Here is a 24,383-nt window from a genome sequence, read left to right as displayed (position 1 = left end):
TACGTTTCTTCGAAAATGTTTTGATAACGTATTTACCATGTTTTTCTGGGAACAAATTCCTCAACATTTTTATAAAATGAAGTACTCTTATTTTTATAAAGCATAAACAACATCGGTCTTTTCTGGCCGTGAAAATGGGGATGTCACACATGCCCCCTACGGCTTCCGCCCACGGTATTGTCTAAAGTACCAACACTTAGTCATTTGACACTTTTAGCTATTCTTCATTAATGTAGTCATTTACCATATAATTTTAGATCGGGAAACTCAAGTCATTCTCATCCTAGCAAAAACACACAAAATTCACGAGGAAAAGGTATTCGTAATCATCATAGTCATTTAGTCTTCAAAACATAATCTTAGAAAATATAATTTCATGTATGCACACATAGATACATATTATAATTCACATACAAACCAAGTTGGTAAACATTTAATCATACTTCATTTCATAAAACTCATCATTAGTCATACTTCATTTTATTAAAACCATCATAGTCAAGCTTTATTTTATAAAAATCATCATTAGTCATAATACAGACATGTATTCGATAGTTTCTCAACTTGAAGTTATTTCGTAGCTTATAGTATCACTAATCTATTTCAAGAATGGTTTGAGTATTCAAACTTTACCTAGGAGCATCAAAAGACGTGTCAAAATCTTATAAGGTGTCTAATTAAGCCACTTATTAAGCTCTTAATTTACAAATGTGGAATTTTATTGTTTCACAATATTCCTTAACTTAAAACATGAATGTGGCAAAAATGCAGATTAACTTGAATATTTAATTCAAATTTTTTGGCATTTCCGAGTGTTGATAGAGATGATTATACACAAATGTAAATTAAACATTGAAAATTACACGGTTGTGTAATTACGCAGGTCAACAAAAAACATGATTTTTTTATTCAAATAAGGTCTTAAATCTTGAAGCTTTTGACCCCACATGTCATTCAACTTATTTTTTTTGGGACATACTAAGGTGTAATGACTTATTTAACTACTTATAACTCAAGCTACACTCAAATTAAACTCAAATACATTCCTATGTTATGATTCATTTCCTTCCATTGTGATTTCAATCACAACCATGAAGCTGTGTTGATTCCATTCCATTGTTGAACCTACTGCCTCTCTTACAATTTGAATATATCATTACTATAGACTTATTTTCATCTACATAAAGATATATAAACTTTTTAAGTCCGATACATCAAACATGACATGTTATCAGTCTAAAAATTTTTTGTTTATTATATCGTCATAAAACATATTTTTTTCCTTAATATTGCCTTTAAGTACATTTTTCATATTATGCAATACTCAGTATAAAAATAAATATATCATTGAGAACATCTCATTTTCAAAAGATTAATTTTTTAATATTTTTATTAATTTTTTAACTTTACAATTCATTTAAGTTGATCTATCTGAAATTTTTATTCATAAATTTAATTACAAAATAGATGGTATAAATTTGAATATATCATTGGCACCGTCTCATTTATCTACCTAACAATACAAATTGTTAAAATCTGAAACATAATATACATGACATATCATAGGTCTCAAAATACGTTTTTTGTATATTGTTATAAAGTTTTTTTTTTCATTTATATAGTTGCATAATACAGTTTCATATTACGTACTACTTTGTATAAATTTAAATATATCATTAATACAATCTTATTTTTCTCTACAAACTAATATATGTTTGTCTTAATCCAACATATATCAAAATAACATATTTCAGGCTGAAATCATTTTAAATCATTATAAAATATTTTTTATTTAATATATATATATATATATATATATATATATATATATATATATATATATATATATATATATATATATATATATATATATGGCTAAGTTCAAATGCGGATGAACATTTATTGATTAGACGAGTAGACAACGTTATTATGTGATACTACTAAGAAAATATGTTGTTTTGTAATGTGAATACATTAAACCTCATATAATTATTGTCATTATCATATATTCTCACTAATTAAATTGTCTATAAGGATATTATAGATTTGTTTTTATGATTCTTATTCTGTCAGAATGTGTTATTGATAATCATATTATGTAACAATGAAAATGAATGAAAAATGATGTGTGAGAACAAAAACAAATAAAAATTAGTGAGAATGCATGATAATGACGATAGTTGTGTGAGGTTGGACGTATTCACATTACCAAACTGCATATTCTCTTAGTCATTCTCATAGAATAACATTGTCCACAAACATCTGCACAATAGATGTCCATCCACACTATAACCTAGCCATATATATATATATATATATATATATATATATATATATATATATATATATATATATATATATATCATTGTTGTAAAAATCCTGATTAGGTCCCGATTAATCCCTAGGCGCTACTCGACCCATTAGAGGGCGCCTACCGATTAATCTCTGCATACATAATGAGTGAAACATTATAAAATAATGAAATTTTAACATTTTGAAGAAGTTTTATTTCAGCAGAAACTATTTGAGGCATGATTAGTGTTGTATTAATCATATTAACCTATTTTGTTATCATATTAATGGTATTTACGAATTTTGATATGATATTAGTCATATTTAATTTTTTAAAATTCAACAAATAAGCAATTAATGGTCCTCGATAAATCTCCGTCAATTCGATTAATCCTTTGACCCCAGTCCACTGACTAGCTAACGTCGAATATTTTTTACAACGTTGATATATATATATATATATATATATATATATATATATATATATATATATATAACTTGGTATAAATCATAATATATTACTACATCCATTTTCTTTAATATCATTGCAAAATGCGTTTTCTTCTTGTATATTGTTATAAATTATGTTTTTTTTATATTACTTAATTATTACACTGTTAAAATACGATTTCGGTACATGTCATCTTTTTATTGAATCTAAAACTTTAAATATTGGCTAATTAAAAAATTAATTATATTGTTTTAAAGTTTTTCAAAATTTTTGTTGCCTTAGTTGGAAACATTGTTTGAATTAGGCCTGTTTTTAAGGAATTAAATATCAATTTATATGACCAACTTTAGAAATCTTATTAGAAAGAAAGAGAGAGAGATTGATGAGATTTAGGTAAAACAAACGAACTTAAAATCATTAAGTTCACATGCAACCTAAAGGGTTTATGTTTTCACTATTGAGCCTATAACTATGAACATCAAATAAGAAACCCTAAGAACCCTAGGTAAATTTTGTATATCATAAATTAGGGTTTAGAATTACATACCTTAATTGTTATTGTAGTAAATAATAATGATTCTTCAAAAGTAGATCTCCGTAAAGCATGCAGCACAAGTGTCGTACATCTAATGGAATCACACCCAAGCTAGCAAGAACATGACTTAAGAGAGACGAGAAGGGAGGCTTGAAATTTCAGCTATCTTTCTATGGAATGGAGTGGCCAAAAATTAAGTCCTTAGGGCCATTTATATAGTGGTACGAGGATGCCCTGGATAACCCTAATTGGAATATAATAATAATATTTCAAATTGGTAATTATCCAACTCCTTATTTATCCACATGTGATATTCTAGAAACCCTAGAATATCCTCCTAAAACTGTCCACCACATTTATGGAAGGTTCTGGAGCATTTTGTTCAACTATTGAACAATTGCATTTCAGACCCTGCACTATTAATTAATTCTTTTAATCCTGAAATTAATTCCAATTAATTTCTGATTAATTATTAATTATAATACCTTATCTAATTAATATATAATTCTTATAATATATTAGTAATCTATTTATATTAATTTATTAATCACATAATATACAAATATCCCTTTGTCATAGTCTTCATGTCCAATTTGGTTTGAGGGCAACCCAAATGGACTGTGCTACTATCAATTCAAGTATATATCAATTATAGTTATGGAATTAGACACCTAATCCATCAGTCTCCCACGTCGATAAGTCTGTAACTATAATCCAGTAGAACTTCTGAATTGATCAGCAAATTGTAGCTTCCAAAAGCCGCTGCCAAACTCTGAGCCAGTCAGCTACACGTCCTAAGATAAGGGATTATATAATCCTCCGTTATGAAAGATATCATTCAGAAATGAGATATGGAATAGAATAAATCTCATTGTCAAAGACTTTGTTTCCCGATTTCTAAATTTTGATGACATAGGACTTCTAGTCGAACACATCAATGTAGTCTGGCTTGGCTCATCACTATAAATCAACACCAAATCACCGAGGGGCCCAAAGATATTGCTTTTACCGTTAGGTCAAAAGAAACAGATAAACTTTGACTTATATGCTTGTATCATGTACTCATCAAATCATACATGACAATACGTTTTATAACATCAAATTACTGATGTGTTTATGCATTTCCAATGTACAACTAATTTGTAAATTATAACTCATATGTCTCTATTTCAAGATCATAAGATATTATCATCTTAGAATTACTTGTGATAGATGCCATGAAGTAATTCTCTGTACGTGGGTTTATCCAATACTTAAATCTCCATTTCTAAGTACTCGTGAACATTGTAGTAACACTATTTCTATGTCTAACACCCTTAGACAATCTACATTCTAGTTCATGATAGTCTTAATTCACCACTTACTTCCCACAATATGACCGATTGTGGAATATGAATAATCATATTATTCGAGAAGTAAAACATTGAAAATGTAACACAAGAAAAAACAATTGACAAAAGCTAGTAAATATACTCATAAATAATTCTCTATTATTTAATCACCAAAATTCAATCACATTTACTTTGTTATAAGTTTCAAACTAACTATCTAACTACTAAAACTAATATCATCTCTCAGACCAATGCTCCTAGCTATGTACTCTGATTCACAGGTTGAATCAGCCACTGTGTCCTACTTGGAGCTCTTCCAAGTTATTGCTTCACCGTTTAGAGTGAACATCCTGCCTGACTGAGAACGGAAGTTGTCTCTATCCGTCTGAAAGATGGCGTCACTGTATCCACTTACTCTCAATGTAACATTGCAACCAAGGACTAGAATCATGTCCTTCGTCCTTCGCAGATACTTGAGAATATTTTTATTAATCGCTGTCTAGTGAGCTTTACCGGGATTTCCCTAATAGCGACTGACCATGCTCAAGGCAAAAGACACATCAGGGCGAGTACATGTCATAACGTACATGATCGACTCCACAACCGAAGTGTAAGTAAACCGAATCATATCAACTATCTTATCATCTGGACTAGGGCTTTGAGTCTTACTCAATTTGGTATTGCTCTGTATAGGTAGCTCTCCTTTCTTGGAATTTTCCATATTAAACCTCTTTAGTAATTTATCCAAGTATGTGCTCTGACTAAGTCTAATTAGTCTCTTCTTTCTATCTCTCAAGATTCTTATCCCGAGAATATAGGTTGCTTCTCGAAAGTCTTTCATAGAAAAACACTTTCCAAGCCAAGATTTGACTTCTTGCAAAGTTGGAATATTGTTTCCCAAGAGAAGTATGTCATCGACATACAACACCAAAAAATTCACTATACTCCCACTAGCCTTGATATACACACCTGATTCATCTTCACTCCTAGAAACACCAAAATCTTTGACTTTCTCAATGAAGCAAAGATTCCAGCTGTGAGATGCTTGTTTCAATCCATGGATGGATTTATCAAGCTTGCACACTCTATTTGGATACTTTGCATCTACAAAGCCCTCTGGTTGACTCATGTAAAGATCTTCAGCTAACTTCCCGTTAAAGAAAGAAGTTTTGACATTCATCTGCCAAATTTCATAGTCATAAATCTCATTGGCCACAAGTGATAACGTTTCATCATAGTCATGAAGGGTTTTGAGCATTCTAACACTCCTAAGGTGTACATGCAACCCTAGAAACCTTGGATCTATGTTTTACTATGATACATGCAAAATTGTTTTTCCAAGGTTCTTAAACTATCTAGCATAGCATGGGGAACTTTTAAACATAAATGCTAGAAGAAGAACATACCTTCTGTTGTTTGGATTCCTTGAGAACTTTGTGAGCCTAGCACCTCAAGTGTGATGCCTCAAATGTCTCACACAACACCACAACACTTGGAATAACCTTAAGAGAAGTTCACTAACACCCCAAAATCGGATAGCCCTCTTTCTTGCTTGTAAAAGTGCTGATTTTGCTAGTCTAGGGGTCCTTATATAGTTGTGGCACAACTAGGGTTACACCATGTAAACCCTAATTGTCATGGCTTTCCATATTCCATGATCCATGGGTTTATAACCTCCATGAACTATCTATGGAGCACCTTATCGGTTTTAACCCAATCCATACAAACCATGGATCATTAGCCCACTATACAAGAATAGATAATTTACACAATCAACCCCATATATTTAATTAGTCTCTTGTGATCACTTAATTAATTCAAAATTAATTCTTTGATCAATACTAAATAAATAATATTATTAATATATTAGAACTTATAATATATTAATAACCTTAAGTGTCCTTTCTCTCATTTAGTCTATCCAAATGTTTCAATTCCATGCAACCCAAATGGACCATGCTAACCGGGTCAAGTACATTGCAGGAATAGTTATGAACTTAGACACCTAATCCAACAGTCTCCCACTTGGATAAGTCTAATAACTATAACTGCAAGAATGACTTCAGGAACCGATCAACTGTCGTAGCTCTTTCAAGGTCTTGCAGAACTGAGATGATGATGATACGCCATTTAAGATAAATGATCATATAATCCTATGTTCTAGATATCCGTCGGACAAATACATGGAACAATGTCTTACTTATTGTCCAACAGTTCGTTTCCTGATTTCCGATTTGTTTGACATAGAACTTAATTGAACACATCAACTTAGTTCTAACCGGGCCCAATACATGGGTCAACAAAAAATCATCGAGGGGCCAAGATATCGCTTCTAATCCAAGAATGAACAAATAAACTTCGACTCATATGCTTGTTCTACTACTTGTTGAATCATACACAAAGGCACATTTTATAACATCGAGTTACCAATGCGTTTTCGTACAATCAACATATAACCAACTCACAGGCAACAAGTCATATATCTAGATTTGAAGACTTATATGATATTACCGTCTCACGATCACTCGAGATAAATTCCATGAAGTGATACCAGTGAGTGTGGGTTGAATCCAATACTCAGAACTTATGAGCACTCATGAGTGTTGTAGTAACACTTTGCAATGCCCAACATCTTAGACATCTATAACCAACTACATGACAGTCTTGATTCATATCTACTTCCAACATATGACCGACTGTGGAGAATTTGAATAATATGAAATACAATAAAATAATTATTCTGGAAGTCAAAACATGCAAATTGAAACAATAGTAAACGATTGACAAAAGATAGCAACACTTTACTCATAAATAAACAACACCTTTTATTCATCATCAAATGTCAATTACACTTTACACATTTCAAAGCTATCTAACTACAAAAACTAATATCATCCTTCAGCCCTATGCACCTCGCATGCTGGAGATGCTTAACCCTACCCAGTCCCTTCGTGAGGGGATCTGTCGGGTTCTCATCCAATGATACTCTTTTCCACGAGGAGTCCTTCTTCTATTCGATGTCTCATAAAATGGTATTTTCTATCGATGTGTCTGGATCTCCCGTGATCCCTTGGTTCCTTGGCTAAGGCAACTGCACTTTCACAATCACAGAAAATCTCTATAGTTGGTACAACTTCAAGGTCTCCAATGAAGTTCTTCATCCATATAGCCTCCTTTTCTGCCTCGCTTGCCGCTATATACTCTGATTCGCAAGTTGAATCAACCACTATCTCCTGCTTGGAACTTTTCCAAGAAATTGCTCCTCCGTTTAAGGTAAAGAACCAGGTTGACTGAGAGTAGAAATTATCCCTATCGGTCTGAAAGCTAGCATAATTGTACCCTACTACTATCAAGCCATCACTCCCACTGAGGGCAAGGACCCAGTTCTTAGTCATCCGCAGGTACTTGAGAATGTTCTTTACCGCAGTCCAATGAGCCTTGACAGGGTTCCCCTGATATCTACTAACCATGTCCAATGCAAAGGCCACATCAGGACAAGTACAAGTCATAACATACATGATCAAGACTACAACGGAAGCATACGGTACTCAACTCATCTCTGCTATCTCATCCTCTGTACTCGGGCTCTGAGTCTTACTCGCTCTGGTGTTACTCTGGATCGGTAACTCTCCTTTCATGGATTTCTGCATGCTGAACCTATTCAACACCTTATCCAATACTCTGACTAAGTCCAATTAGTCTCTTATTCCTGTCTCTCAAAATTCTTATCCCTAGGATATAGGCAGCTTCTCCAAGGTCCTTCATAGCGAAATACTTCCTAAGCCACGACTTTACTTCCTACAAAGTTGGGATGTCATTTCCTATGAGTAGTATGTCATCCACATACAATACCAAAAAGCTAACTATACTTCCACTAGCCTTGACATATACACAAGATTCATCTTCACTCCTCGAAAATCCAAACTCTTTGACTTTCTCATTGAAACAAAGATTCCGTCTGCGAGGTGCTTGCTTTAATCCATAGAAGGATTTCTCAAGCTTACACACTCTATTAGGGTACTTTGTACTGACAAAACCCTCTGGTTGATGCATGTAAACATCCTCAGCCAATATTCCATTAAGGAAGGAGGTTTTGACATCTATTTGCGATATTTCATAATCATGAAATGCAGCAATGGCTAACATAACCCTAATAGACATAATCTTTGCTACTGGTGAAAAGGTCTCATCATAATCAACTCCCGGAGTTTGAGAAAAGCCCTTTGCAACCAGTCGCGCCTTATAAGTGTGTACATTACCATCCATGTCGGTCTTCTTCTTGAAGATCCACTTGCACCCAACTGTCTTACGACCTGGTACATTGTCAACTAAGTTCCAAACTTGATTGTCATACATGGATTGTATATCGTTGTCCATAGCCTCTTTCCATTTAGCAGCCTCAGGGCTTACCATGGCTTCCGTGTAGCTGTTAGGTTCATCGAGAATTACCAGTGTGCTATCATTGATAAGTGTATGACCTTCCGTAGTAATATGGAAACCATAGTAATGCTCAGGTGCATTCCTAACTCTCGTGGAACGCCTCAGAGGTACAGAGTCTTATGTTGGATCAACAAGAGTTTCCTCCTCAGGTTGATTGCTAGGGTTTGAGGTTCCTTCACCACTTGACTCTTGAATTTCTTCACGGTTAATTTGCCTCCCACCGTCTCCTTGGCTCATGAACTCTCTCTCGCGAAAGACTCCTTTCCTTGCTACAAAGCCCACATTATCACTAGGCTTGTAGAAGAGGTAACCAAAGGATCTCTATGGGTAGCCGATGAAAATACACCTCAAACTTTGAGGTTCGAGCTTATCGTGAGACTCGCGCCTCACGAAAGCCTTACAACCCCAAATCTTGATGTGGTCCAGATTGGGAACTTTTCCGGTCCACATCTCATAAGGTATTTTGGCAACCTTCTTTGTAGGGACTAGATTAAGGATATGGGCTACAGTCTCTAAGGCATACCCCCAAAATGAGATTGGTAGAGAAGCTCGACTCATCATGGAACAAACCATATCTAACAAGGTTCGATTGCGCCTCTCAGCCACACCATTAAGTTATGGTGTCCTGGTAGGTTTCAATTCTGAGATAATCCCACATTCCTTAGGATAGTCAAGGAACTCTGCACTAAGATACTCATCACCTCGATCGGATCGAAACATCTTAATGTTCATGCCCAACTGACTCTCCACTTCCTGTTTGAACTCTTTGAATCTTTCAAAGGTCTCTGACTTATGCTTGATTAACTAGACGTATCCATATCTACTAAAATCATTAGTAAAAGTCACATAGAAGCAGTTAGCATTTCTTGTGGCAGTTCTGAAGGGTCCGCACACATCCTTATGTATGAGGTCCAACAAACCCTCACCCCTAGCACAAGTACCAGTGAAGGGTGATTTTGTCATTTTCCCAAGCAAACAAGATTCACAACTATCATCTGACTTTAGGTCAAATGACTCCAAGACTCCATCCTTTTGGAGTTGGCCTATGTGTTTCTTGCTTACATGTCCAAGACGATAATGCCATAATGATGATTTATCCAAACTAGTGGAAGAATCGATACACAATACATTATTTCCTAGGTTATCTACAACCAACACAGTTTTATACACACCATCACAAGGTAATGCTTTACAATTAAGAACATTATTAAAGAAAACGTCAATACCACCACTTTCATTATCAAATGAAAAGGTAAAACCTTGTTTGTACAAACCATGAAAGGAAATTATATTTCTTGCCATTTCGGACGAGTAACAACACTTATTTAAATCTAAAACTAACCCACTACTTAGCAACAAAGAATAAACTCCAATCTTGGTGACAGGTGATGCTTTCCTATTCTCCATGATCAAGTTTATCTTCCCATGCTCCACATTCTCACTTCTTCTTAGTCCCTGCAAATGAGTACATATGTGAATACCACAACCTATATCAAGGACCCAAGAATTAGAATGGGGTGAGTTATTAGAAAATATAGTGTATATACCTACATAGTTGGGTTTTACTTTCCCATCCTTTACATATTGCAGGTACTTTGGGCAGTTTCTCTTCCAGTGTGACTTTTCATGGCAATAGAAGCATTCGGCCTCTTTAGGGTTAGCAGAAGGAGTGATGAAACCTTTCTTGGTTCCACTTGAAGAGGATCCATCAAGGGTCTTACCCTTGGTACCCTTCGAAGGGATCTTCCTCTTCTTTCCTTTGCCTTGCCCGATTACCAAGACAGGGGCCGCTGTAGGAGTAGGAGTAGTAACAACCGACTTACTTTTAAGACCACTTTCCGCGGTCTTCAAGAGTCCTTGAAGTTTGCTGAGTGTAACTTCCTCCTTGTTCATGTGGTATGCCATTCAGAATTGATCATAACACGAAGATAAGGAGTGCAAAATGATGTCAATTGCGAACTCCTCGAGAAAGTTCACATTCAGTTTCAGCAAACGGTCCACATACCTTTGCATTTTCTGCATGTGGCCCGTGATGGGTTTACCATCCTTCATCCGGGTTGTTAGCATAGAGGAAATGATTTCATTTCGCTCTTGACGAGCACTCTGATGGTAGCGGTCCATCAAATCCTGGTGCATCTCAAAAGGATAGTAGTCCTCATAGGACTTTTGGAGCTCGGCTGTCATTGTGGCCAACATGATACATGCCACTTTGGTAGCATCTCTCTCATGTGCCTGGTATTCAGTGGTTTCCTCAGGAGTAGCAGACGACTCAAGCTCCTTAAGCTCCTTGTCGAGGACATATTCCTTGTCCTCATACCGAGTGACCATCCTGATGTTCCTGATCCAATCCATAAAGTTGGATCCATCAAAGATGACTCTCCCACAAAGATTCATGAGAGAGAAGGAGCTGGTAGGGTTTGAGCCAGAAGCAACATTATTGGAAGACATCTAAAAAGGAAGAAAGACAAGTTTAGATTAGATATAAAGATAGTCCTTAATAAAACAACCAAATTTAATATTAAGGCTAGGACCCAACACAATATTTTATAACTTAGAAGAGGGATGTCGTAATCCAAGCTATAAAATATTTGAAGGTAGACGATTCACCAATTTCCACCATAAAAAACGAAATAAATAATTAGGTTTTTAATTGTTTTTGAAACTCTTAGATTCTTTGAGATTCATTGAACTTTTCAATGGCATGTTTCAATCTCGAGTGTGACCTTCATGGTTTGTGACTGGGATGCGAGGATCACAAACCAAGGTGTGAAGTAACCATGTAAATTACTTGGTACCCTTAATGTTTCTCACTCAATCGATGTGCCGGTTAACCACACGTGCTCCACGGACCTATGATAAACCTTAAGCCACCCTTTTCCTACCTTGTTAAGTCCAAGTTAGCGTGCCGATTAACCACACACACTCCACTAACTACTTAATCAAAGTGCAAAGTGTAATTTTATGGGTTAGCACTTTATTCACATTTTCCTAAAGTAACTAAGATTAGGAATTTATAAAAACATTTAGTTAATTTATATTCATCATACTTTTAATGAGGATTTAAAGTCCGTGTCTTACCCGTTTGGCTAACGACCCTCCACCGATCAAGGAAGCAGTGGGTGAGAGTGGACACCCATTAAGTTGCCATTTTATAGGCAGCAACCTTATACCCCCCTTATAGACCGACTTTGTGAATGAGGCCTACTAACGGTAAAACGACTTGTTCTTATACATATATAATTATTATTAAACTTATAATATTATAAAGCATAAGGGTTGAATTTTAACTTTTAAAATTCTAGGGGTTGGAACTAAAGTTTTTAAGGTGACTTTACATGTTCCAAAACTTGAGGGCACGTTTTGTAACTTTTAAAACTTTTCATCTTTCATAACTTATGAGTTAATGGTTTATTAAAATGAGACTTTTCATTTTATGTAACCTATGTGTTTCATAATGGACTTTAAAAGAGTGACTTTTGGTAATCCATAACTTGAGGACAAATTATGGATTTCATTAAAACACATAATGATCAAGAATTAAACTAACAAGCAAGTTACAAAATATTCCTATGATCTTCTAAACTCAAAAGTTCATGAACATGCATATCAACAATTTCAAGAATCATAAATAAACCATATAAAACTTGAAATTTTGATAATATCCATTGAAGATGGATTAGCATAACCATTACACCAACTAAAACAAGTTTTATAAGACCTAAACAGTTTAGGGTAATGTTTCTATCCCATTTCCAGTAGCAAAACTCGAAAATTTGCATTCTGGGGCTCCTACTTGTCTAGTGCATGAACCTACTCGACGAGTAGGATGAATTAACGCATGGACTCGGCGAGTTCATGCTGCAGAATGCAGAAAACTAAGTTTTTTCAACAAGTTTGCATTAAGTATCAAATAAACAAGCCTAGGCTCTAAAACCGCTGAAGGGTTTTGAGCATTCTAACACTCATAAGGTGTACATACAACCCTAAAAACCTTGGATCTATGTTTTACTATGATACATGCAAAATTGTTTTTCCAAGGTTCTTAAACTATCTACCATAGCATGGGGAACTTTTAAACATAAATGCTAGAAGAAGAACATACCTTTTATTGTTTGGATTCCTTGAGAACCTTGTGAGTCTAGCACCTCAAGTGTGATGCCTCAAATGTCTCACACAACACCAGAACACTTTGAATAACCTTGAGAGAAGTTCACTAACACCTAAAAATCTGCTAGCCCTCTTTCTTTCTTGTACAAGTGCCGATTTTTCTAGTCTAAGGGTCTTTATATAGTTATGGCACAAGTAGGGTTACACCATGTAAACCCTAATTGTCATGGCTTTCCATATTCCATGATCCATGGGTTTATAGCCTCCATGAACTATCCATGGAGCACCTTATAGGTTTTAACCCAATCCATACAAACCATGGATCAATAGCCCACTATACAAGAATAGATAATTTACACAATCAACTACATATATTTAATTAGTCTCTTTTGATCACTTAATTAATTCCAAATTAATTCTTTGATCAATACTAATTAAATAATATTATTAATATATTAGAACTTATAATATATTAATAACCTTAAGTGTCCTTTCTCTCATTTAGTCTATCCAAATGTTGCAATGTCATGAAACCTAAATGGACCATGCTAACCGGGTCAAGTACATTGCAGGAATAGTTATGAACTTAGACACCTAATTCAATAAGTCAACCCCCAGGGTTTGAGTAAAACCTTTCGCAACCAGTCGAGCCTTGAAAGTGTGTACCTTTCCATTTATTTTGGTCTTCTTCTTGAAGATCCATTTGCACCCGACTATCTTTCGATCTGGTACACTATCAACCAAATTCCAAACTTGGTTGTCATACATGGACTTGATCTCACTGTCCGTTGCCTTTTTCCATTTAGTAGCCTCAGTGTCTGCCATTGCTTCCTTGTAGCTAGTCGACTCATCTATATTTATCAGTGTCCTATCACTGACGAGCGTGTCACCATCTGTAGTAATATGGAAGCCATAGAACTCAGGTGGCATGCTAACTCTACTGGAACGCCAAAGAGGTAATGACTTGTCTATCGGTTCAATAGGAACTTCTTCCTCTATCGGTTCAATAGGAACTTCTTCCTATGGTTGAGTGCTAGTTTCATCTAAGGCTCTTTCAATGGTTGACTCTTGAATTTCTTCAAGGTTAATGGTACTCCCACCGTCCTCTTTAAATATAAGCTATATCTCTCTCTCTCTCTCTTTCTCTCTCTCTCTCTCTACAGACTCCCCTTTGTGCTATAAAAATACCATGTTCTCACTAGGTCTGTAGAATAATTATCCAAAAGATTGCTTTGGGTAACCAACGAAAATACACTTCTTGCTTCTAGTTGCTAGCTTGTCATGAGTCTCTCGTCTCATGAAAGTTTCACAACCCCAGACTTTGATATGCTAACGAGGGAAAGTTCCCTATCCACATCTCGTGAGGTGTTTTGGCAACCTTCTTTGTAGGGACAAGATTGAGGATGTGGACGGATGTCTCTAAGGTATGCCCCATAAGTGAATAGGAAGAGAAGCATGACTTATCATGGAATGATCCATTTCTAACAAGGTCTGATTACACCTCTCAGCCACACCATTCAATTGTGGTGTCTTAGGAGGAGTCAATTGTGAAAATATTCCACATTCCTTTAGATAGTCGTTGAAATTGATACTAAGATACTCTCCGCCTCTATCAGATCTAAGCATCTTTATCTTCCTACCCAATTGATTCTCGACTTCATGTATAAACTCTTTGAACTTTTCAAAGGTTTCTGACTCATGATTGATTAAGTAGATATAACCATATCTGTTATAATCATCAGTGAAAGTCACATAGAATCGATTAGCATCCCTGTAGATGATCTGAAGGGACGACACACATGTATGTGTATGAGATCCAACAATCCTTCACCTCTTTCACAAGATCCAATGAAAGGTGATTTTGTCATCATTCCCAAAAGACAAGATTATCATATATCATCTGACCTTAGGTCAAATGATTCCAACACTCCATCCTTTTGGATTTGGACGATGTGCTTCTTGATAATGTGTCTAAGAAGACACAAGCACGCTTTGTCTACATGATTAGACGAATCAATATGAAATACATTATTGCCTAAAATTATCAACACATGTCACAGTTTCATACACACCATCAAAAGTTAAAGCTTCAAATATAATAACACCATTTTTATAAGCAAAAATAGAACAATTCAAATCATTAAATGGATATATAAACCCTTGTCCGAACAATGCATGAAAAGAAATAATGTTTCTTGTCATTTATGACGAGTAGCAACAATTTATTATATCTAAACAAACATCATTACTAAGAACTAGACTATAAACTCCAATATTGGTAACAAGAGAAGATCGGCTATTCCCCATGATCAAGTTCATTCTACCATGCTCCACTTCCTTATTTCTTCTTAGCCCCTGAAAATCAGAACAAAGGTAAAAATCCACACCCTGTATCAAGAAACCAAGAACAAGAAGATTATGAGTTATTAGATGAAATAGTGTATATACCTGCAAAAGTTGGCTTCACTTTGCCATCTTTGATATCTTGCAGATACTTCAGGAAACTTATTTTCCAATGCCCCTTGTCATTGCAGTAAAAGCAGATAGCCTCTTTAGGATGAGAAGAGAGTAGGTTATCAGAATTGGACTTTCCTTTAGGGCCACTACTGGACGACCCTGCATGAGACTTTCCCTTCCATTTTTTATTGGTATGACCTTTCCTCTTTTTACCCTTTCCCTATCTAATGGCTAGGATGGGAGCACTAGAAGGGGTGAAGGCTAAACTTTTCCCCTTCATTCCTGCTTCAGCTGTCTGCAGAAGGTTGTTCAATTGAGCCAAGGTGGTCTCACTGTTGTTTAGATGATAGGTCAGAATAAGTTGATCGTAACAAATAGGTAAGCAGTTTAGGACTATGTCAATATCCAACTCTTCATCAAAATGCACATTTAGCCTAACAAGGTGCTCCACGCAACGTTTCATTCTTTGCATGTGGCCACATACACATTCTCCCTCCCTTATCTTACATGCCATGAGGGACTTGACCACCTCGTACTTTTCTTGACGAGCTTGCTTATGGTACTTTTCCATAAGGTCATTTTTCAACTCATTGGGCCAGTAGTCCTCATAAAACTTCTACAGCTCAGGGGTCATGGTGACTACCATGATGCAAGCAACTTTTGTTGCATCATCGTAGTGCTTTTGGTAGGAGGTGTATTCTTCAGGAGCAGCTTTGCCTTCTTTGAATCCAATGAGTTCCTTTTCAAGAACATACTCTTTGTTCTCAGATCGAAGGGCTATCTTTATATTTGGCATCCAATCATTATAATTGGACACATCCAATATGACTTTGGAGCAGATAGAGAGCAAGGAGAAGTTATGGTTTTTGGAGGAGGAGGAAACAAAAGCATCAGTTAGAGTAGACATCTAAAAAAGGAAGGTCGTTTTATAGTTTTAGTTAGATAAGAATAATCTTTAATATAGAACCCCAAAATAAAATATTAAGGCTATAATCCAACTATGTAATTTACAACTTAGAAAATGGATGATGTAATTGTAAATTTTATAAAGGTATGTAAATTACAACTTACCAATTCCACCAATAGGAAACAAAATTAAGTTAAGTGAAATTCCTAGGTCTTTTGAGATTCATTGAAACTATTCAATGGCATGTTTAATCTCAAATTATTCTCTTATATTTGTGACAGGGATACTGAGGATCACAAACAAGATGTGAATAACCATGCGAATGTTCTTAGTAACCTCATTGTCATTTATCATCCCAATTGATGTGATGGTAAACCACACATGCTCCATCAACAATGATAATTTATGAGATGCCCATTACAACTCTTTATTAGTCCCTATTAGTGTCCTCGTTAACCACACACGCTCTATTAACGACTTATAAAGTGTAATGTGCAATTTCAGGGGTTAGCATACTAATTCACATTTTTCCTAAAGTAACTAGATTTTGGATATTAATAAAAGAAGGTTCTAGTACTATTAATATCATTACACTTTTACTAAGAGTTAATGTCCTATCAAGTTCGTTCTGCTAACGACCCTCTAACAATCAAGTAAGCAGTGGGTGAGAGTGGACACCCATTCAACTACCATTTTAAGGCAGTTTCCTTCTACCCGCCCTCCCTTATAGATCGGCTTCGTGAATGAGACATACTAGCGACTTAACTAACTTAGTCTTCTACATATAATATATTAACAATTAATAATAATATATATATATATATATAAGGTGTATTTTAAACTTTTCAAAATACTAGGCTTATTTTATTTAAATTTCGAAATTAACAAATAATTAATTTAAATTCAAAAAACAAACCAAATGATTAAATATTTATCTATTAATTAACATTTAATTAAATATATTAAATCAATTGAGGATTATCTAATTAAATTAATCGAATAATTTAATCCTAATCCATACTCTCTAAATTTTCGAAAAATATGGGTATAGGATTTATCCAATTTTATAATTATCCCTTTTAATCAAATTAAACTAACAAAATCCTAACCATACAACAATTTTCGAAAACTTGGGGAGGAAGGTTAGGGTTTCAAACCCTAACCCTAATTTCGAAATCCAAGGTGATGGGCTAGGGTTTCGAAAAACCATAACCCTAGTGGAAATTCTAAGCCTTTTAGGGTTTAATTTCTATAAAGCCTAATTTGATGAAATTCTACAATTATAGCAATTCAATTGAAAACAAACCAAACGCTCTGATATCACTGATGGGATTTAGGTATAACAAATAAAAATAAAACCCTTAAGTTCACATGCAACCTTAAGGATCTATGTTTTCACTATTGAACCTATAACAATGAACATCAAATAAGAAACCCCAAGAAACCTAGGTAATTTTCGAAAATCATAAATTAGGGTTTATGATTACATACCTAAATTGCTATAGTAGTAAATAACAATGATTCTTCAAAAGTATACCTCTTGAAATCATAAATTAGGGTTTATGATTACATACCTTAATAGTTGTATGAGGTTGAATGTATTCACATTAACAAACTACATATTCTCTTAGTCATTCTCATAGAATTACACTATCCACGCACATCCGCATAATAGATGTCCATCCACACTATAACCTAGCTATATATATATATATATATATATATATATATATATATATATATATATATATATATATATATATATATATATATACACACACATAAAACTTGGTATAAATCATAATATATTACTAGATCCATTTTCTTTAATATCATTACAAAATGCATTTCTTAATTTATATTGTTATAAATTATGTTTTTATATTACTTAATTATTACACTGCTAAAGTATGATTTTCGTTCATGTTATTTTTTTATTGAATCTAAAACTTTAAATATTGGCCGATTAAAAAATTAATTATACCGTTTTAAAGTTTTTCAAAAATTTGGTTGGCTTAGTTGGACACATTATTTGAATTAGGCCTGTTTTTAAGGAAGAAAATATCCATTTATATGGCCAACTTTAGAAATGTTATTTGATATATATATATATATATATATATATATATATATATATATATATATATATATATATATATATATATATATATATATATATATATATATATAGAGAGAGAGAGAGAGAGAGAGAGAGAGAAAGAGAGAGTGTGTGAGAGTGAGAGTGATGTGATTTAGGAAAAACAAATAAACTTAAAACCCTTAAGTTCACATGCAACTTAAAGGATTTATGCTTTCACTATTGAACCTATATCTATGAACATCAAATAAGAAACCTAAGAACCCTAGGTAATTTACGAAAATCATAAATTAGGGTTTAGGATTACATACCTTAATTTGCATTGTAGTAAATAAAAATGATTCTTCAAAAGTAGATCTCTTAAAAGCAAGCATCACAAGTGTCGTGCTTCAAATGGAATCACAATGAAGCTAGCAAGAAGATGACTTAAGAGAGAGAAGAGGTGAGACTTGAAATTTCGGCTATCTCTCTATGGAATGGAGTGGTCGAAAAATGAAGGCCTTAGGGTCCTTTATTTAGTGGTATAAGGATGTCATGGATACCCCTAATTGGAATATAATAATAATATTTCAAATTGTTATTTATCCAACTCATTATTTATCCACATGGGATATTCTAGAAACCCTAGAATATCCTCCTAAACCTGCCCACCATTTTTGTGGAAGGTTCTGGAGTCTTTTGTTCAACTATTGAACAATTGTACTTTAGACCATTCATTTTTAATTAATTCTTTTAATCTTAAAATTAATTCAAATTAATTTCTGATTAATTATTAATTAAATAATATATTTTCTAATTAATATAGAATTATTATAATATATTAATAAATTATTTATATTCATTTATTAATCGCATAATAAACTAACCCCTCTCTCTCTCTCTCTCTCTCTCTCTCTCTCTCTCTCTCTCTCTCTCTCTCTCTCTCTCTCTCTCTCTCTCTCTCCCCGAATTGAATCCACTTCTATTCAACTTCTAAGTTTCGTACAATTAATTTATTTTTCTTCTCGGTATAGTATTTGTGTCACTGCGACTGTAGATGTACATGTGGCTTGTTGCTTGTTCGTCTGCTTGCTACAGGAAGAAGTTCACCTCTTTGGCTGTCTTTGATTCCTTGTATTTTCTTAATCATTCATATTAGTTTTTTCTATATTTTGTGGCATTTACCCTGTATTTGTTGTATTTTACCTTGTATTCTTTAAACTTTCATGTTCAAGTTGAAAATCAGAATAATTGTCGTCGAGATTAATATTGGTGTAACAACAGGAACTTATATAGTAAAAAGTTATAAGCTGAATGGAATATAATTGGGTAAATATTAATGGTTAATTTACCTTAGAAAAACTTGAATTGGAGTTATTGGAAAAGTTTAGTCATCGTGGTTGATTTGAGATCAAGGTTTGTCTATATATGTTGACAATTAGGAACATAAATTTAGCAAACCAAAGGAAAAAAATATATATTAAAATGTTTGATTACTCAAATATATTAGAAAATAATTTACACCAGAAAAGAGAGAAAGAAAAGAAATTTAACCCATAGTGATCATAAGGCATCGACAAAGGTAAAAGTGAAGGAAGGTGGCGGTGGTTGGGCGATTAAAAGTGGCATCCTTGAACTGCAAAAGCATTTGTTGTTCATCTTCTCCACCATTGCCATGGTTTCCATTACTCCCATTTGTTGTATGTATGTATGTACGTATGGACTTACAATTCAAGAAGAAACCTACAATTGCTCCAAGAATTAAGGATTTCAGATTTCATCGTTGAGATGTAACTGAGATCAAGAATATGTAGAAGTTAAACATAACGATTCAAGTTGTTTGGTCTTTCTTACTCTTAAATAATTATTATTTAAAAGGAAGGGTATAAATGTCTATACACAATTTTTTAGTGTATTATTAAAAACTCTCAGTGGAAATATCATGATCCTAAGTTGATTTGTTTTTTAATGTATTGTAATTTAATGTTTGGTGAGATTTCTAAAAAAACATATAAACTTATTTTTAAACAAATTATTTGAGATAGTTGATTAGATAATCTAAGATTAAAACTAGATAATCTAAGATTAAAACTAGTTCAAATAGGAATTCCTTTTAAGGTGTTAAAATTTTGGATTATACTACTAGGCTATTTTGGTGGTGTAACCGTTTTCTTTTTCATTTCTTCTTATTAGTCTATTGTCTTTTGTATTGCTAATAACTAATTTTGAGTTTGGAAGAAACAAAATAAAAGCTTTTATTTGCTTAAATATAAAGTTTTTTTATAAGCTTCTCAACTATCTAGAAGTGCTTTTAGTTTACTTTTTATTTTTATTTTTTTATTGTTTTAAGGGGTGTTTGTAAATTCTGATTGTTTATTTGAAATGTTTATTGATTTTTTTTTTCTTTTTTTTTTTTGGAACGGCGGAATTAAATAAAACTAACAAGAAGCTAGAAAAAGAATTACATCAAAATAGTAGCTTAAAGAGGATTATGAAGCCAAGAGGACCAACTAAACTTGCCTTTATTACATCTACTAGAAATCCAAACAAAAGAATTATGAACAACATTATCAAAAATCATAGATTTCTTAGATGTAGCCGCTCTAAAAATCAAACCGTTCCTGAAATTCCATATGCACCAAAAGGCGGTTAAGATCACCGCATCAAAAGCTTTGCGCTGCCCACTACACCGGATGGTAGAATCAGCCCAATTGATAAGAGAATCCACAGTCAACTGAGAAGGACAGTTGACACCCCAACGGATCGCGATACGGGACCATAAAGCACTCAAATAAGAACAGTCAGCAAAAATATGGTCAACAGTCTCCACTCTAGAAGAACAGACAGGGCAAAGAATAAAATCCACCATGATACCTCTATGGGATAAACGTTCTCTAGTAGGGATATTAGACAATCTAATTCACCAAATAAGAATATTGATCTTAATTGGAACCCAATTATTCCAATGAGTAGAGTGACCTCCGTTGTTAAGCGTAAGATTATCCAAGAATTTTCGAGCCGAAGAAACTGAAAAGTTATCTGAAACATCAATAGCCCAATCCAATCTATCTGGGACCGGACTGAATTGGAAGTCCTGCAAAAGACAAGTAAAAGTATTCCATTGCTCCTGTTCCGCACCACCTCTAGGGTCACGTCTGAGAGTGTTAACTCCCAAACCCTTGGACAACCTGTCTGTAACAGAAGCATGTCTATGCAAATCCAGCGCATAGATTATTCTAGGAAACGTGGCAGACAGGGGCGTATCAGCCCTCCAAACATCATGCCAAAAAAGAGGTACGGGTACCATCGCCAACTCTAATAGGGCACAAAGATTGAAGATCAATATCTTTCTTGCGTAACTGGGAGAACATACGAACAACCCCACCCCAAGAACCTTGGGCAGAAATAGGAATTCTCAGATTCCTACAAGAGCCATCCAAACCGTAGATAGATTTTATCACTCTAACCCATAGAAGATCAGGGCAGTGATAAAATCTCCACCACCAGCGAAAAATCATAGCTCTATTGAAAGAGAAAAGACTGCCAATCCCCAAACCACCTTCTTCCTTGGAGGATAAGACTCTATCCCATCTAACCCAATGCATACAACGATCATCTCAGTCTGCACCCCAAAACAATCTCGCCCTTATACCTTCAAGGTCCTTCAAAACCGAAATAGGAGCAAGGAAAGCATATATCAAGTAACTCCCTAACGAGCCCAAGACAGACTTTATCAAAGTAAGAAAACCTCCAAATGAGAGGCACTTAGCCTTCCATATTGAGAGCTTGGAGCGAAATCTATCAATCATAGGAACCCAAGAGGACTTTCGAGTCATAGGGTGATCTACCAGGATACCAAGATGAGAAAAAGGAAGCATAGAGGCTGCACAACCAATCCTGTTTGCCACCACAAGAACTTGAGAAAAAGAAATTCCCACACCAATCAATTTACTTCTAAGTAAATTGATTTTAAGCCCAGAAGCCAAGTAAAAGCATCTAAGGATACGAAGGAGACATTTAGCGTTCTCAGGATTCCAAGGAGTGACTAACATAACATCATCCGCATACAGGAGATGAGAGATTTCAATGTCTGAAATAGAGACCCCTCTAAGAGCATTCACAGCTCGAGCCCGCATCAAAGCAATATGAAGACCCTCCATATCCAAAATAAACAAAAAAAAAGGGAAAGAGGATCACCCTGTCTCAACCCACGATGAATTTGAAATTCATCAGTCGGGGAACCATTAATCAACACAGAAGCCCTCGCAGTCGACAAAAGTTCCTTAATCCACCGACACCACGTAGATCCGAATCCCATGTAGACATGATTTCCAATAAGTAATCCTAAGATAAGGAATCAAAAGCGTTCTCGAAATCAACCTTAAAGAGCAACAAATGATTTTTAGAAGACTTGCTCCATGCAACCAATTCGTTAAGAAGAAAAGGACCATCCAGAATCTGTCTGCCTTTGATAAAAGCAGATTGCTCAAGGCTAACAACACTATGAATAACCTCCACCAGACGATTAGTCAGAAGTTTGCCAATAATTTTGTATTGGCAACCAATGAGACTAATGGGTCTAAAATCTTTAGGAGTCTTCGGATCTTTGACTTTTGGGAATAATAGAATGATGGTAAAAGTGATGAACAAAGGCCTCAACATCGGTAGAAAAAAGGTCCCAATATCTCTTTAAAAAACCGAAAGTGAACCCATCGGGGCCAGGGGCTTTGTTAGAGCCACAGTCCCAAACTGCCTTTTTTATCGCCTCACAAGAGAAAGGATATTGCAAATAGTCAGCCTACAATTCGGATAAGGTACTAAAAAAGCACCATTTGTAACCAGTCTCCACGAAGAATGCTGCTAAAACAGAGATTGGAAATAATCGTGAAACCCTTTTTTAACCTTAACCGGATTATCCTCCCACACACCGTCAATCATCAAACCACGAATAGCAGTTTGTCTCCTTTTACGATTAAGCATACCATGGAAAAATTTAGAATTCTCATCCCCTTCAATGCCCCACTGGATTTTAGCTTTTTGAGCAAGGCTAGCTTGAACCAAATGATTGAGATCCGACAGCTCCTTCATTAAAGAGACTCTTTGCTCTCTTAAATTGGCAGAGCCTTAATCGTCCATGATCGTAGTATCAATAGACTCTAATAAATATTGCAGATTCTTCCTTTTACTAACCACCATATCCCGGTATTTGGAGTTCCACACCCTGAGGCTAGATTTAAGAAGCTGGAGCTTTTTCTTAAAAATAACCCAAGGGTTAGTCAACTCCATCCCACCAATGAGGTTGCCCAAGTCTCCCGAACAATGTTATCAAAACCCTCCATATCAAACCAAGAGTGAAATAAATGAAAAGGAGTTTGGCCATAGTTAACCGGATGCTCCAGGAGAAGAATAGGGCGATAGTCAGGAATATTCTTTTCTAAGACAATAACTGAAAGATGAGGAAACATATCAATAAAACCCTCCATTACCAAAAATCTATCAAGCTTGCTAAATTTGGAACCCTATTTATCGCTCCAAATAAATCGAGAGCCACCCAATGGAATATCCACAAGGTCAAGAGAATTAATAAAATCATTAAAGAATCTCGCAGAGGACGAGTTGAAATTCTAGCCCAATCTCGAGTCATCTCTAACTTCATTGAAATCCCCCATAACAATACATTCCCCCGAAGATTTGGAGATAAAATTATAAATATCATTCCAAAGAAGTCTTTTGTTACTTATCCTTTGAGGAGCGTAGACAACAATAAAATTAACATGGAGACCCGA

The sequence above is a fragment of the Lactuca serriola genome, chromosome 9, assembly GCF_051521515.1.
Source record: "Lactuca serriola cultivar US96UC23 chromosome 9, Lser_US96UC23_V15, whole genome shotgun sequence".
NCBI lineage: Eukaryota > Viridiplantae > Streptophyta > Magnoliopsida > Asterales > Asteraceae > Lactuca > Lactuca serriola.
This window is presented reverse-complemented; position numbering follows the sequence as displayed.